The sequence below is a fragment of the Bufo gargarizans genome, chromosome 10 (assembly GCF_014858855.1).
Source record: "Bufo gargarizans isolate SCDJY-AF-19 chromosome 10, ASM1485885v1, whole genome shotgun sequence".
NCBI classification, from domain to species: Eukaryota; Metazoa; Chordata; class Amphibia; order Anura; family Bufonidae; genus Bufo; species Bufo gargarizans.
This window is the reverse complement of record NC_058089.1, coordinates 25998942-26015826: the sequence shown is the minus strand read 5'-3', so window position 1 is coordinate 26015826 and position 16885 is coordinate 25998942.

Genomic DNA, 16885 nt, shown 5'->3' with positions numbered 1-16885 from the left:
TTCTAGCCCTCTCTAGAAAGGGGGGAGTTCAGTTAGCTAGAGTTAAGTCTAGAGTACCCTCTGCAAGGGGAAGGGTGGGGAAGGGTGTGTGCAAGCCAGGAGAGCTCACCTTCAGCTGCAAGCTTCAGAAGCCAGGAGGAGAAGCTCCCTGGATAAAGATAAAGATACAGATCAAGATAAAGATAGAGTCAGACTACCAAGCTAAGTACAGCAGAAAGGAAAAGTTTATATTTAATCTGACAGCACAGCAGAGCTAAAGAGGTTCAGATGTAGCAGAGCCAAATGCATTTGCCTGCCAAAACTTATGCCAAGGCTTGCTGGTGACCAAGATAAAGTTGGTAGATTGTTCGCTGATGCAAGTTTATTCAAGTAAAGCTGTTTTCAACGTTAATACAAAGTCTGGACTCAATCATTTCTACAAATCCCTCAACTATTTCCCCTGTTTGCACTGCTTCGAAAGACAACGCCTGGGGTTTCAGGATATCCAGGTAGGAGCACCGTGACACTTACATAGTCACAACACCTAAAGGGACATTATAGGCTACCCTTGCCCCACTCTGGCATTCCTGCACCTGGGTGCCACCTATTACCAACACCATCTACTTAAGGGGACTCCGTTCCCTGTTGCTGAAATGCAACTGGCGTCAATACAAAACTCTTTCACTTTAAGAGACCCCTGGTAGTACCCGTGCGTTGCAGATGCAGAATGTTTTATGATTATATGGAGGTAAGTGACAGTCTGCATTTTGCTGGGCTATCAAAGCAAATTTCTGAGTTGGTTTCAGAAAAGCATAATACTGGGGGATTTTTGGGCCCATATTACCACTGCACCTCAGTTTTTATGCCCCAAATTTACACTACATCAAGTTTTCTGCCCCAAACTAACTGCTCTATATGGATCAATACCACTGTTAATTTGGGTCACTACGCCCTTGGTCAGGTTGGGTTTGATGAAAAGCATACAGGCACAGAGATGCGCCTTTATTACCCTCACCTGGAATCAGCATTAGTATAAGATTCCTCTCACTATTTTCAGCACCCAGTATAAGATGCTTGCTATTCCCAGGCAGGCCAGCAGGGGAGGCACTTGCACAACCTGATCTGCAGTGCACGCTACTCAGTAAACTGAACATTTCACCACAATTAAACTAGAATAAATAAAATCATTTTACATGTGGTGACCAGAAAGACGGACCAATTTACTCATACAATGTCTGAAAAACAGGATCAGGCTGGCTGGTAAAGGAAATGCCAAGCAAAAATATGTAAACCATTTGTCTCCATCACCTCGCACCTGGTTGTGCCAATAGGTTTATGGTGGTTGAGAAGTTTTCAAAATATCTTTAGCACCTACAGACTGTTGATCAAAGGCACCTGTCTAATGTTTCGCACAGTTTATTTCATTTTCATTATTATTTTCCCTTTTGTTTTTTGTTTTTCTTTTTATAAAACCAACATATTCTGCAAGTCTGTACAGGCATCGTTGTCACATTGGTGTGGCCACCAGCGACTTTCACAATCCAGTCTAATCTCTCTCACACACAGTAGGGTCTATTTCATAGGAAACCATTTAACAGATGAGTATGTTTTTGGAGTGTGGGAAGAAACTAGAGAGCCCAGAGGAAATTCACGTACTCAGCAGTAAAACATTCCAGCCCCTCACAGATGTTGCCCTGGTCAAGTTTGGGCCAAAAACCTCAATGCTGCAAAACAAGAGTGTTTTCATTTTTTGGGGGGAGTATTCTTAAGTGGGACTGCTAATAACTCTTTGTCTTTCGAAAGGGGCATTGTAAGGATGTGGTGTTAAGCAGCTAGGAAGTCGTAGCTGTGTGATTGTCATACTCTAGGTCAGCAATAATATTAAAACAGCTGCCTAATATTGTATAGGTCCACCTCATGCTACAAAAACAGCTCTGTCCCACTGAGGTATGGACTCTTCAAGACCTATGAAGGTGTCCTGGCACTAAGTTGTGAGCAGGAGATCCTTTAGATTTTGTAAGTTGTGAGATGTAACCTTCACAGATCAGACTTGCCTCTCCAGCACATCCCATAGATGATTGAATGGATTGACATCTGGGAGATTTGGAGGCCAAGTCTTCATCTTTAACTCTTTGTTATGTTCCTCAAACCATTCCTGAACAATTTTTGCTGTGGGGCACTCCAGTGGTCTCTCTTCCCCAAGTAAGTGATGTCCGTGCACATGGCTGTCCACATGAGTATGGTATTGTCCATTCCTCGTAGGCCTCCTTCAAATCCCTGTAAACCCCATTCCAACCCAAACTTAACAATAACACACTGAGACCGATTTTGGATTGAAATGGCCACAGCAGCCGTTTATTAATAAATACATAACATAAATAAACACAACTCCAGTTGTCCTTGAAGCCCCAAAACTCGTTATCACAACTCTCCAAACAGTCCCATCCATCTTGCCTCCAGCAGTAAAACACCAGCTCGGAGACCAACTGACGGACGCTTTTTTACACCAGCCAACCGTCCAACCATGGGAGTCCAGCCCCACCATTGAGGCCCTCTCATTCTCCCAAAGTATCCGTACCACCAACTTCGAGGACCTCCCACCGCCAATGACTGCCACGACAATAAAGACATACAAACACACAAAACACAAACACAAGAAATAGAAACCAAACCAACACTCACATCATCCCTAAAGCTCCCCCAAAACCTACACACCACCTTACCCCTGTTCCACAAGGGCGGGAGGATGGGAGTTTTTCTCTGAAGCTACTCTCCACCCCTCATACTTTCAAACTCTTAACCCCTACACTGCCGGCCCCCTCTGTCCAAACCCTATCATGTTGGCCTCCCCTCAACTGACGTCCCAGTATGGCCTCACTTGATGTAAAAAAAATACCAGGTCACCTACTCACATGGTCTGTGGTCCAGTTCTGATACTCATGTGCCCTTTTTGGATGCTTTTTCGAAGTGGATAGCGGTCATCACAGCAAGCTGCAATGCTCTGTGTTGTGTCACCTGTCTATCTTAAGCAAATGTACACCAAAAATACAAAGCATGAAATCTATAAGTCATCTTTATTGCAAAAAAAAGAATAATACATCAATAAAGATAAATGAATATATTCTTTATTGACATTAATGGTACCTGATAGGATCCGGCCTGTTTCTGGCATTAGTGACAAATCCTAGCACTAATGCTAGAAACAGGACAGATCCCCACCGTGATCCATTATAGTCAATGGGGCCTGGAGGAGCTCCAGACCTTTCTGGCTATGCCAGAAACAATGAACTCTGGCAGGCTGTTCCTCTGCCAGAACAGCCTGCGGAATGGTTGTAACGCTAGTATGAAACTAACCTTGGTTTTATTTGGTTGTTTTTTTTTTACTCATCCAGTACAAATCAGACAAAATGGAAGCCTCTGTTTTACAGTTCAGAAGACAGCTATTGCAAGTCAGGACGGATCCGTTCGGCTCCGCACCACCAGGTGGACACCAAAACGCTGCAAGCAGAGTTTTGGTGTCCGCCTCCAGAGCGGAATGGAGGCGGAACGGAGCCAAACTGATGCATTCTGAACGGATCCTTATCCATTCAGAATGCATTGGGGCTGAACTGATCCGTTTGGGGCCGCTTGTGAGAGCCTTGAAACGTATCTCACAGGCGGACCCTGAAACGCCAGTGTGAAAGTAGCCTAAGTCAATGGGGACGGATCCGTTTACATTGACACAATATTGGTGCAATTGTAAACGGATCCGTCCCCCATTGACTTTCAATGTAAAGTTAGGAGTCCCTATTAATATACCATTGGATCGGAGTTTTCTCCAATCCGATGGTATATTTTAACTTGAAGCGTCCCCATCACCATGGGAACGCCTCTATGTTAGAATATACCATCGGATTTGAGTTAGATTGTGAAAACTCAGATCCGACAGTATATTCTAACACAGAGGCGTTCCCATAGTGATGGGGACGCTTCAAGTTAGAATATACTAAGAACTGTGTACATGACTGCCCCCTGCTGCCTGGCAGCAACCGATCTCTTACAGGGGGCTGTAATCCGCACAATTAACCCCTCAGGTGCCGCACCTGAGCGGTTAATTGTGCAGATCTCAGCCCCCTGATCGGGTGCTGCCAGGCAGACCACCCTCCCTCCCCAGTATTAAAAGCATTGGTGGCCAGTGCGGCATAAAGTAAAGGCATAAACTTCACATCTAAAAACAGCCACAAGGTAAACCAGGAATCATCTCACCGGCCAATACGAGTTTCTCCAACTCCAGCTTCTTCAGGGTCTTATCTATTGTTTGTGTACGCTTGCTATCTACTGTACCTTGATATCGCCATCTACTATCTTTATTGTTCCATGGGAAGGCAAGTTTACACTGCACAATGTTATAGCCGCTTGTCGGGAAAGACGCTTTCCTTCCCAAACAATTGGCTGCTCATTCAGTGAAAGAGACGGCTGCAATCACAAGCAGCAGTCTCCTTCACAGTATGAAGACGAGGGATGGTTAGTGGGATCGCTTGTCCCCATACAGCTGTACTGTTTCTGGGCAGCAGATCGCTGTTTAGACAGAGCGATCTACTGCCCAGAAACGATGATTGATGTGTCTGCATAAAAGATAGGATCACCCAGTGAACAGTTGTGTGTAAATCCACCTTAAGCTACTGAGTTCTCCTTACTCACTGGGGCTTATTTACAAAGGTGGACATAGCCTTGAAAGATACGATAGCTTAAAGAATTGGCCTACCATGTGCTGTGTATCCATATTGGAGAATATAGCGCACAGTCAGGGCCGGCGTTAGGGGGGGGAACAAACTGGGCAATTTCCCAGGGCCCCCATTGTCTAAGGGGCCCCCTGCTCCAGTGCTGCTGTTCAGCTGAACGTCCGAAGAAGCAAATGGGTGGACAGCTGAACAGCTGCACTTTACAATGCCGTGTAAGGTCCCCTCCCTCACATATAATTGAAATCATTACCACAGTGCTGACAGGACCTGCGATAATGTCAAATGCAGGAGGCGGAGCTCAGTATAGAAGAGGGGATGAAGGACCTGCGATGACCTCACCGTCATGTGACCAGAACAGGAGGCGGAACTCAGCAGTGCAGTAAAGTAATGAAGAAGACCAGCCATGCATGTGAAGAAGTATGGATTTAATGTAAGTGCCAGGGAAATGCTGGGAGTTGTAGTCCTCTCCTCTTATACCTCCTGTTATGTAATATCAGAGTACATTACTAGAGTAGGTATGAGGAGAGGACTATAACTACAGCATGTCCAGCTTGTTATGTAATATCAGAGTTAATTAGGAGAGGAGGTATAAGAGGAGAGGACTACAACTCTCAGCATGTCGAGGCCATTATTTTAGAAAATCACGGGTACATTACAACAAACTGGATATGCTGGGAGTTGTATACCTCCCTTTTTTAATGTACTCTGATATTACATAATAACTGCTTGGACATGCTGGGAGTTGTAGTTTTCTCTTAAATTTTCTCTTGTAATGTGCTCTGATATTAAATAATAATAGCTTAGACATGCTGGATTATAGTCCTCTCCTGTTATACCTCCTGCAGTAATGTGCTCTGAATTAGGGCCGGAACAATGGATAGGGGAGGGTAGTCATCCGTCTAGGGTGCCACTTAGCTACCCATAAAGGGGGGGCGCACTCATGGTGTTCCAACTTCACAAGCCTCAGGCTGCTAGGCCTCAAGCCTGTGAGGCGTTAGAACAGAGCAAGATGCCGCAATGACATCACTGCAACCTCCTGCTCTGGGTCTCGCATGATGACGCCGTCACGTGAGACCGAGAGCAGAAGTGGTGATGTCATTGGGACCCCATGCATCAGGACACAGCAACACTAGCCACAGATAATAAAGTGATCTGCATCACAGACAGCGGCGGGGGGATGGGTAGGAGGCTTTTTATTTTATTTTATTTTTTTATACTAAATGTCCACACTGCTGAGGGCACCATGGATGGGGGACGGAGATCAATATATATATACTTGGCACTACTGGGGAGGGATGGAGGAGCATTATATACATACTGGTACTACGTGGAACATTATATATATATATTGGCACTATGGGGGGAAGCATTATATATTGGAACTAGTGGGGGGCACTACAGGGGGACATTACAGCCACTGGGAGCATTATGGTTATATTATTACTACTAGAGTACTGTAGGGGCATTATTATTATTTGATGCAATATGGAGGTAATTGCTACTAGTGGGGGATATCTTGGGGAGTATTATCACTATTGGGGACACCATTACTAATGAGGGCAGTCTGGGTGTATACAGTATTGGGGGTAGCTTCAAGAGGTTCTACGGGTTTTTTCATATTGATGACTTATCCTTAGTAGAGATGGCCTTGTGGTTTTCCCAGCTGTCGTTTCACGGCGAACTTTGTTCGTTTGCGATTCGCTGAACATGCGAACATATATTCGCATGCGGCATAATCTTTTGCATTGCACCAAACTTTGACCAATGACACATCCATCAGGTGGGACATAACAGACAATTGAGACGATTCAGCACATGGACACACCCCCACCTTATAACAGAACGCGATCTGGCAGCCATTTTACATTCTGTGTTTTGCCAGTGTAGGGAGAGGTTGCTTTGTGGAGCAGGGGCAGACTGTTAATGACACCAAACACTAGTTAATAGGGCAACAAAAGTCCTTTTAAGGACTGGAATAGGTGTGCTATCGATTGGTGTGATATACTGAGGGGTGTGATATACCTATATTATACTTTCTACCATAGAAAGTATATTATAGTGCATTTGTAATGTGCAGCAGTTGTGTGAGGTTCTGCTACGATACCGCAGGTATAGAGAGGGACAAGCGTTATTGGAACAACTATTTGCAACAGGTGTGATATGCCCCCCAAAAAAACGATTGAGGGGTGCGATAAACCTGCTTCCACAAAATACTGATTAAGGGGTTTTATATACCTGCTTCCACAAAATACAGATTGAGGGGTGCAATATACCTGCTTCCACCAAATATTGATTCAGGGGTTCTTTATACCTGTTACCACAAAATACAGATTGAGGCCTGCGATATACCTGCTTCTACAAAATACTGATTAAGAGGTTCTACATACCTGCTTCCACAAAATACTGATTGAAGGGTGTGATATACCTGCTTCCAAAAAATACTGATTAAGGGGTTTGATATACCTGCTTTCACAAAATACAGATTGAGGGGTGCGATATACCTGCTTCCACCAAATATTGATTCAGGTGTTCTATATACCTGTTTCCACAAAATACTGATTGAGGGGTGCAATATACCTGCTTCTACAAAATACTGATTAAGGGGTTCTATATAAATGCTTCCACAAAATACTGATTGAGGGGTACGATATACCTGCTTCCACAAAATACAGATTGAGCGGTGCGATATACCTGCTTCCACCAAATATTGATTCAGATAGTCTATATACCTGTTTCCACAAAATACTGATTGAGGGGTGCAATATACCTGCTTCTACAAAATACTGTTTAAGGGCTTCTATATAAATGCTTCCACAAAATACTGATTGAGGGGTGCGATATACCTGCATCCACAAAATACTGATTGAGGGATGCGATATACCTGCTTCCACAAAATACTGATTAAGGGGTTTGATATACCTGCTTCCACAAAATACAGATTGAGGGGTGCGATATACCTGCTTTCCCTAAATATGGATTCAGGTGTTCTGAATAACTGTTTCCACAAAGCACTGATTGGGGGGTGGGATATACCTGCTTCTACAAAATACTGATTAAGGGGTTCTTTATACCTGCTTCCACAAAATACAGATTGAGGGGTGCTATATATCTGCTTCTATAAAATACTGATTAAGGGGTTCTATATACCTGCTTCCACAAAATACTGATTGAGGAGTGCGATATACCTGCTTCTATAAAATACTGATTAAGGGGTTCTATATACCTGCTTCCACAAAATACAGATTGAGGGGTGCGATATACCTGCTTCCACAAAATACTGATTAAGGGGTTTGATATACCTGTTTCCACAAACTACTGATTGAGGGGTGCGATATACCTGCTTCTACAAAATACTGATTAAGGGGTTCTATATGCCTGCTTCCACAAAATACTGATTAAGGAGTTTGATATACCTGCTTCCACAAAACACTGATTAATGGGTTTGATATACCTGCTTCCACAAAATACTGATTGAGGGGTACGATATACCTGCTTCCACCAAATATTGATTGAGGGGTGTGATTTACCTGCTTCCACCAAATATTGATTGCGATATACCTGCTTCTACAAAATACTGATTAAGGGGTTCTATATACCTGCTTCCACAAAATACTGATTGAGGGGTGCGATATACCTGCTTCCACCTAATATTGATGGAGGCCTGCGATACACCGGCTTCCACAAAATACTAATTGTGGGGTGCGATATACCTGCTTCCACCAAATATTGATTCAGGGGTTCTATATACCTGTTTCCACAAAATACTGATTGAGGGGTGCGATATACCTGCTTCTACAAAATACAGATTAAGGGGTTCTATATACCTGCTTCCACAAATACTGCTCTTCTCTAGGGACTTTGGCACAGAGTCATTTTGAAAATGACAGGCAGAGGAAGAGGTAGGCTGTTCCGCAGGGGTGGTAGGGGTCGGGCAGGTGCACCAGGCTGGAGCCTAAGTGGGAAATTGGAGAATGTGTGTGCGAATATGTCAAAGGAAGCACCAGAGTTAGTTGAGTGGCTCACTCAGCCTTCCGCTTATTTAACCTCCTCATCCTCTGTATTTGCACCCTCCTCACTCTCTGCTGTGTGCACCCCGAAAGACACCACCACCACCATAGCCCCTCCACTCGAGTCAGAGGAATTATTTTCCCATCCATTCCCAGACCTTACCAATGCGCAGCCATTCTTGGCATAGAATGAGGAAGAGGAGGTAGCAACGGCCGCCACCCAACGGTCTGATGACAGTACCCAGATCAGCCCAAGGAGGGTGGTCCCCGCTGTTACTGCCTACTCCGAGATCTCTAATGTCAGTGGTGGTGAAGGTGATGATGATGACGTGTCGATGGACGTCATGTGGGTGTCCACAAGAGAAGAAGAGGAGGGGAGTTCAGAGGGAAAGACGGAGCAGCAGACAGGGAGGAGAAGGAGGAGAAGCTGGCAGAACTCGCAGTGCACAGGAGGCAAAAAGCAGACTGCAAATGTATCTGGAGCGAGCCATCCACCATGCACGGTCACATCTTGCGCTCCCAGGACGCCAGGACATGGATCCGCAGTGTGAGCTTTTTTTAACATGTCAGCTGCTGACAATAGTGTTGCCATCTGCAGCCTGTTCTGTCAACGCATAAGTCGCAGTAAGCCCAACACTCCCCTAGGGACGACCGCCTTAAGAAGGCACCTGGCATCCCATCACCGAGCCCAGTGAGAGCAATGCCGTCAGAACCCACAAAGCCACACTCCCGGCGCTCCACATCCTGCCTCTTCTCCTCTCTCCTCCCATTTGTCCTCCACTCCACCTTCCACCGTGCCGTCGTCGCGTTCATCTGCCAGAAGGCAGGCTTCCGTGGGCCAAATGTTCGAGTGTAAAAAGTTGATGATGCCAGATAACCCTCTTATCACTGGCTTGTCGGAATAGCTAGCCAGCCAACCACTGCCATATAAACTGGTGGACTCGGACGCCTTTAGAAAATTTGTGGCCATTGGCACACCGCAATGGAAGATCCCCGGAAGGAATTATTTCTCCCAGAAGGGCATCCCAGAGCTATATGGCCACATTCAGCGGCAATTGAATATATCTCTGTTACACAGTGTCCGTGCCAAGATACATCTGTACACAGACACGTGGTCTAGCAAACACGGGCAGGAAAAGTACATAACTTTTAATGCCAACTCGGTGAACCTTCTAATGGCCGTCAAGCATGTAACCCGTTGCACCTGTGTGGATTTGTTGTTACCACCACGGATTACCTGCCTCCTTCTTCTCCTCCTCCTACTCCATCCTCCGTCTCCTCCTTGGCTGACTCCTCCTTTTCCACTGCTACTGCCTCTTACGCTGCACCCCCCAAGCTCCCCAGAACCTATTTGATGTGCCAGGTGAGACGTTGCCAAGCTGTACTGCGGCTGTTGTGTCTGGAAGCCAAGGGCCACACTGGTCCTGCACTGCTTTCAGATCTGTGGTCACAGGTCGATCAGTGGCTAATCCCGCTCAATTTGACAGTTGGTAAAGTGGTGTCTGCGAAAACGGTGCCAATCTGCTGAGTGCGCTGAAACAGGGCAAAATGACACATGTGCTGTGCATGGCACACGTTCTGAACTTAGTCATGCAGCGATTCGTTGCCAAATACCCCAGGGTCCAAAACGTCTTGCGGCAGGCCAGAAAAATCTCTGACCATTTTAGAAGATCTTGCACGGCCATGGCTGGCCTTGCTAATGTTCAGTGGCGACACCACCTGCACGTCAGACGTCTGATTTGTGACAGCCCGACGCGCTGGAACCTTGTATGTGCTTGATAGGCTGCTCCAGAAGCAACGTGTCATTACCTACCTGTACCTACTACCTGTACGAACTCTGCAGCAGGGAAGGTTCTGGGGAGCTTGGTTTCTTTCTACCTCGCCAGTGGCTGCTCATGCACAACGCATGCAGACCATTTGATGAGATCACCAAACTGGTCAGTCGCAACCAGGGCACAATCAGTGACATCGTACCTTACGCCTTCTTTCTGGATTGTGCATTGTATGGTGTCATTGATCAAGCCGTCGAGGAGCAGGAGCTGGAAGATGAGGAAGTCGCAATGCTGAATGAATTCCCAGGGGGGCTGGCTACTCCATCTGAGACAAGTCAGCAGGAGTCTGAAGAGGAGTCAGGGGAGGATGGTGGCTGGGGGGAGGAGGAGGAGCAAGAAGAGCAGGTTTTGAGGGGGACTTTAAACTTTTCGGGGATCCCTGGTGCTGTCTGTGACTGGGGGGAGGAGACCGAGGATGACATTCTCCTGGGCGATGAGCAGGAGCCAGGGCGCTCCACCGCTTCCAATTTAGTGCAAATGGGGGTCTTCATGCTCCAGTGTTTGAAGAGGGACCCCTGTATAAAAAGCATAAAGGGCATAGACCAATACTGGGTGGCAACTTACTTAGACCCTCAGTACAAACACAAAATGGCAGACATGTTACCAGCATCACAGAGGGCTGTCAGAATGCAACATTTCCAGGCCTTGCTTTGAGAGATGCTGCATTCTGCTCTTGCAGGAGCTGGCAGAGGAATTTCCACCCACAGCGTACCAATCCTACCGCGCCTGCAAGAAGAAGGCGGTTTGAAGATGTGTTGGTCACTTTGCATATGAGATCATTCTTGCAACTAACCCATCGAGAGCCGCCCTCCGGAGCCAGCCTCAGGGAACGCCTAGACTGATGTGGATGCTCTGAGAAGCTAGGAACTCCTGGACTACTGGGTGTGCAGGCTTGCCATGGAACTCTTGGCTTGCCCCTCGTCGAGTGTCCTGTCTGACAGGACGTTCAGCGCAGCAGGGGGAAATCGTGACTGATAAGTGCACTCGCCTAGCTCACGACAGTGTGGACTACCTCACATTTCTAAAAATAAATGACTCATGGATCTCGGAGGAATTCAACACATGTGTCGACAACGTGTAATTGAATTTCCTCATGCCAGCCCCCACATATCCGCCACCACAAGAACAAAGAATGGTCCCTGTCTCATGTATATACAGTGGCATAAAAGGCCTTTTCAGGTGAATGCCTAATGTTGGGGCCTCTACTCCAATGGCCTGCAGTAAAATTGTTATCCACTGACCGCCTAATATACCTCCAGCCACATAATCACTTGTTCTTTTCTGTCCGGCTAATGCCTAATGTTTGGGGCCTGTACTCCACTGGCCTGCAGTAAAATTGTTATCCACTGACCGCCTAATATACCTCCAGCCACAAAATCACTTGTTCTTTTCTGTCCAGTGAATGCCTAATGTTTTGGGCCTGTACTCCACTGGCCTGCAGTAAAATTGTTATCCACTGACCGCCTAATATACCTCCAGCCACATAATCACTTGTTATTTTCTGTCCAGTGAATGCTAAATATTTGTGGGGCCAGTACTCCACTGCCCTACAGTAAAATTGTTATCCACTGACCGCCTAATATACCTCCAGCCACAAAATTACTTGTTCTTTTCTGTCTGGTGAATGCCTAATGTTTGGGGCCTGTTCTCCACTGGCCTGTAGTAAAATTGTTATCCACTGACCGCTTAATATACCTCCAGCCACATAATCGCTTGTTCTTTTCTGTCAGGTGAATGCCTAATTTTTGGGGCCCGTACTCCCGTCGCCTAAACTCAAATTTTTCTAGGCTCTAGCAGGGCACATTTTTGAGAGTTTCCCTAAAAACGGCCCCTGATTAAAATACATATTTTTGTGGGAATTTTTGCCATTGATTCCCCTCTGGTATGTCACTGTCCATGTTGTGGGACTATTTCTGCACTTATAGTAAGTATTTGGTGGCTGCAAATATGACCTGAAGGTTTTTCAGGTTCATCTGCCATTAAAGTGAATGGGGCCCACCGCGAACACGCGGTTCGCGAACATTTGATTACGGCCGATGTTCATCCATCACTAATCCTAAGAATAGGTCATCAATCAATCGGCAGGGGTCTGACACCTGGCACTCCCCACGATCAGCTGTTTGAGGAGACGGCGTGCGCCCTTCTCTCTTCCTGCTCTGCTGCTGTAGATCTATGGGACTGCAGCAGTGACCAACACGCGCCGTTTCCCTTAAACAGCTGATCGGCGGGGGTGTCGGACGTCGGACTGTGTTTCTAGCACATTATTACAAGATGTGGGCCCCCTCTTCTGATTTTACCCAGGGCCACATTTTGTCTAAAACCGGCCCTGCACACAGTACAAAACAAAATTCTACCAAATGTTCAAGGTATCTTTTTGGTGTACAAAACTGATGGTTGCCATTAGAAAACCATTGTTTGACTAGTAGGTTTTATCTCTTTTTTTTTATCGCCCCTTCTGAAGAAGCTGTGCGAAACGCGCGTCAGGGGTGCGCTCACCAGAGTCCTAAGGTTCGTTCCCCTTTACTTATTTCATATGTGTTGTCAGTGCTTGTTGTTAATTTTTTAGGTGTTGGATGCATACTGCAGGCTATCCAGCGGCTGTTAGGGTGTAACACCCATATATGGTATCCAGCCACATCTACAATATAGCTTACATGGCAACAAGTGTATTATCATCCGAAAGCTCATGCCCTCACCCGGCCTGTGTATGAGAACTTTTCTGGTGAGGGGTGCTTGGGGGGATAGTTCCTGACTGGTACTTTGGTGGGCGCTGATTCGCAGTGCCGCCACTTTATTGCTGCTAATTTTATATATATTTATTATGTCCAAAGGTTTGTCTTTTTGTGATGAATTAATAAAATATTTTGTTATGCATATACATGTGTGTTGTTGTCTGTCGAATTTATGAGTTGGTGCTCGCACATGATTCTCTCACTGGTTGTGAGAGGTATATTGGTTATAATAATTTATCTCTTTTTTGTAACAGAAACTATTTTTAATTTTTTTTAAAAATGTTCTTCGTTTGGGAACCCTGACATTTCTGCAGAATTCCATTATGTTCAAACCTGGTCATTGTGCACCACCCATCTAGGGATCTCTTGAGCCAAAGAGAAAGGTAAGGAAGGACAAATGTTGAGAAAAGAGGAACGGGAAGGGAACGTTCACATGGCAGTAGAAACCGCTGTGGTTTCTGACTTAGTTGTTCTCCCTGAATGCTGCGGACCCATTAGCGGTTTAGCTCCAATGCAGTGGAGCAAAGAAGCAAGTGACATGTCCCTTCTTGACATGGCCATGATTTACTCTGCCAGTTCTGCGATCTTAAGTGCTGAGAGGCAGAACAATTGCTGCCACTGGCAGAATTTTGTCGTGGGTGCCCATGTCAAATTTCTTTGGGAAAAAAACACAGTGACAGGGGTCAGAAGATCTAAGAGACTGGTTGCACATGATGTCAGCCTCTTTGGTTTCACTTGTTACTTTGTTGTTGCTGGTTATGACCACACCCTTTTGTCTCAGGTGTAGCTTAGTGGTCATTCCAACTCCTCTATTAAGTCTGGTCTCACCCATCATGCTATGCGGTTGATAGATCCTTTCTGGATGTGGAAGTGATGGTGTCTGGTTCTCCTCTGAGTTCCTACTTGTCTGCATACTTCGGAGTTAAGTGTCTTTTTTCTTATTTCTTGTTTGTTGTATTCCCCTATCATTTGGTATTAGGCCTGAGGGAGTCTCATGCTCCTTCAGCTCGGAAGGAACAGGTCATCTTCTGTCCTGACACTATTTCCATGGCCCTTTAGGGTCAGATAGGGCTCTAGGTTCCTGCGTATGAACATTCCTACCATCAAGGTCTGTTCATACTGATAGTAGTCAGGGCTCGGTTTAGGGATTCACTAGGTGGTGACCTTCCCCTTTCCCTAGTTTCCAGGCCTAGTACCTTTTCCCTTCCCTCCTGTGTTCGGTGTGGAGTTTACCACCCACACCGCGCCGTGACACCCTAAGGAAAGAATTCTGCACAGTAATTATCAATTGTATAAGTTATATGACCGCCACATGAAATACCCTGACAATTTTATATTGATGACAAGTATGAGGAGCTGCTGAGCACCCTGAAATGTCAAAATTTTTCAATAATACACAAAATGTTGCCAAACAGCGGTGTGGTCTGTTTAATTTCTATTTACTATGTAAAAACATTTGACTAAGAAAAATAATTTAGAAGAGTTAATAGAAGGTACCAACATTATGGCAAAGAGTTTCAAAACAGGTGCATCTTAAAGCATATCAAACAAGAGATGTTTCTACTTATGGATGCACAACTACCTCTCGGCATGGAGTGGAGTACAGCTGATCGCTAAGGGTTCAAGCCACCCTTCTATCAAAAAGGCTTTGTTCATTACAAGCAATTATTTTACTCATTTATTTGTTTTTGCTTACATAATGGTGACAAATTCTGAATAGCTGTACAGAGGTTTCCAACAGCCACATTAGACCCTCTTCCCACAAAATCACATTGGCCAATTTCAAAAGAAACTAATGAACCTAAAATATGTCTCTTTCTTTATCTTTCCTCCTGGCTCAAGATATCCAGAGATGAGTGGCACTAGATGACCAGTTTTGAAGAAAACATGTTTGTGTTACTCTGTAGGGAATTGTGCATGGCACAAATGTTTTTATTTTTAAACCTGGTCATCATGCTCCATCCATCTGAAATATTGAGAAAAGAGAAAGGATAGGGAAGGAGACGTCTAAAGAAGTTTTTTTGTTGAAGAATGGGAAGCATACAAAATTAAGACCTGATTTCCATCTGTGTGCTATCTTAACTATGTCCACATAGCACAATAAGCTATTAAAATACCATATTTTTCACCCTATAAGGCTAGTTTCACACTAGTAGAACAGCCTTCCGGCAGGCTGTTCCAGCTTAGGATGCCATGAATCGGTCAGACAAATACTGCTGCCCACAGCTGTATTTGTCCGGCCGATTATCTGCATATTTTCTGGGTTGTGGCTGGATCTCCGGTGGACCACATTATAGTTAATAGAGCTGGATGGCATTCTGGCACCGTTTGGCAGTTCTGGATCTGGCAGTCTGTTTCCAGCTGGAACAGCCTGCCATACCTGTAAACACTAGTGTGAAACTAGTCTTAGATGCACTTTTTCCCCCCAAAAGTGGGTGAAAAATGGCAGTGCATATTATAGGGCAAATGCTAATGAGCGCTTCCATTATGGAAGCGCTCATTAGTACAGTAGGACCAGGGCACAGTAAATGCATCACTCCTTGAGCTGGCTGTACTCACCTCTCCCTTGTCTTCTTCAGCTGGCACCACATGCTGCGTTGTAACCTGTGCACAGCATGAGGACATAGGCGCACCTATGACCTCATGCTGTATGATGTTGGGGCACAGCACAGCAGGAAGAGTGCTAGTTCTCATATGTGAGTTGATTATTATTTTTTGTGTGGTCTGATTAACCTTGGGGGTCTGATTAGCATTGGTGGTCTGATCTGAGGCCTGATTAACATTGGGGGTCTAAACTGAGGACTGATCAACATTGGGGGTCTGATCTGAGGCTTGATTAACATTGGGGTCTGACTGGGAGTCTGATCTGAGGTTTGATGAAAGATTTTTTTTCTCATTTTCCTCCTCTAAAATCTAGGTGCGTATTATAGGGCAAAAAAATATGGGATATGGGACAATTTGTTTTTATACAGTAAGACGCATTCATTGAAGTCATTAGGTAAAAAAAAAAATAATTGACGCATTCAGATATCATACAGGTGTCCAGATATGTATGTGTTTTCTCTCTAATTTTCCTTAAGGTGCGACCAAACGCCCCAGTAGTGATGTGGTTAGGTAACGCTTGCGGTTACCGCATGTTTGGTCAAACTTTTACAGTACGTTTCTTGACCCTGATCATTTGTGTACTGTTGTTTGCACTGTTGTGAATCTTACAGTTTTTTTTAGCATTTTGATTAATTTTAAATAGTGGCACCTTTGTTAAAGGTTGAAGAATGGACCACTTGCCTATACTGCACGTGGCTGATCAACTGTTTAGCCAATGCGACCAGCAGCTGTAAGCGGTTGGACATGTTTTACGTGCAGTCATCACAACTTTAAAAGTGCCAGTTCTGTCTCAGAAACCTATTTCCCCATTGACATCAATGAGATACTGCGTCATGTGGTCGTACCCTTAGTGCTTTATTTTTTATTAGTGAATGAACTTGATTATATGTGATATCAGTGTTACAAAACCTGGAGTTCTGAGAAGGGATATTTGCTCACTTTCCTCTAGCCGAGAGTGTTATTTTACTTTACATGCATCTTTAAGATATGTTACGCAGTTCCTGCTTGCC